The sequence below is a fragment of the Balaenoptera ricei genome, chromosome X (assembly GCF_028023285.1).
Source record: "Balaenoptera ricei isolate mBalRic1 chromosome X, mBalRic1.hap2, whole genome shotgun sequence".
NCBI classification, from domain to species: Eukaryota; Metazoa; Chordata; class Mammalia; order Artiodactyla; family Balaenopteridae; genus Balaenoptera; species Balaenoptera ricei.
Genome location: NC_082660.1, coordinates 91,526,001 through 91,527,211, shown reverse-complemented (window position 1 = coordinate 91,527,211; position 1,211 = coordinate 91,526,001).

Genomic DNA, 1,211 nt, shown 5'->3' with positions numbered 1-1,211 from the left:
ATTATAAGAATAAGGATGGTAATCTGCATTTAGCCTCTGTATCTTCAACAATTTACTTGGTCTGGTCAGGTTTGGGCAACCACTTAAGGACAGTAACATGTTTCTTTCAAGCCTTGACTCCCTGGTATTCTTTTTTGATTGGGCTCAACTTCTGTCATCACTGAGCTTCATGGACCTAAGATCTTCAGAAGTCACAATAACTGCAAAGCCCATGGATCCTTTCTTGGGAAAACAACTGTAAATCCTTCTGGAATGCCATGATTGAAGCAAGGCTTGATAGGAGACGTGGTTGACAGTTACACAATTTAACCCCAGGTGATTTTGTTGATTCCAAGTGTTACTGTCTCCTGGACTCTGGGTCACATGCTCCTCTCCCTCCCACCCGCAAAGAAGATTTCTAAGTAGGGTGATTTTTTAAAATAAAAATTTATTAAAGAATTAACGACAAAACATAATAATAAGCATAAATAGTAAAACAACGAACATAGAATTACCAAGAACCCAATCCCTATATAACACTATGTACATTCTTACTGCTAAACATGGTCTTATCCAGTGTGAACAGCAATTTATGCTTTACTTATTTTTGCTTGTCAAAAAATGAAGGATTTTCTTCTTTGCTTAATGAATAAATCTTTTGTTACTTTACCTAGGCTCTCCATTTGGGGAAGAAAATCTTGAAAGTATGCTAATCGTAATTGAAATTGTATTATAATTGAAAGTCAGTTATGTTGTCATTAGCTTGCATTGTTCTGTTGGAAATAATTGTGAAAACCTGAACTCCATCTTAGGATGATTATTTAGTCAACAAGGACTCTTTATTGCCATTTTTATCAAGGGGGTTTATTAATGTCTAGTCTTCAAAAAAGATAATTTAAAATTTTGACACCACATTTTTTTGGCTCGTACGTACCTATTCATTAAGGAATCATTCACCTAATGACATCAGCAAAATGCCTTTTCTTTCTCCTATCGAAATGCTTTTTATTTCTTCCATCCACCTGGCTCTGGGATGTCAGTAGTCACAGTGAAACAGTAGAAGGAAAGAAGATCGGGGCCCTTACAAGAGGAAAAATAATCCACATTTTGTTGTGCCCAAAGACAATTCAAATCACTGGATTTACAAGAATGTTTTTACTGAATCAACATTATAGCACCTATTTCTCTACCATTAAGTGAGCAAAAATGAATAAATGACTGTTTCTAATTAT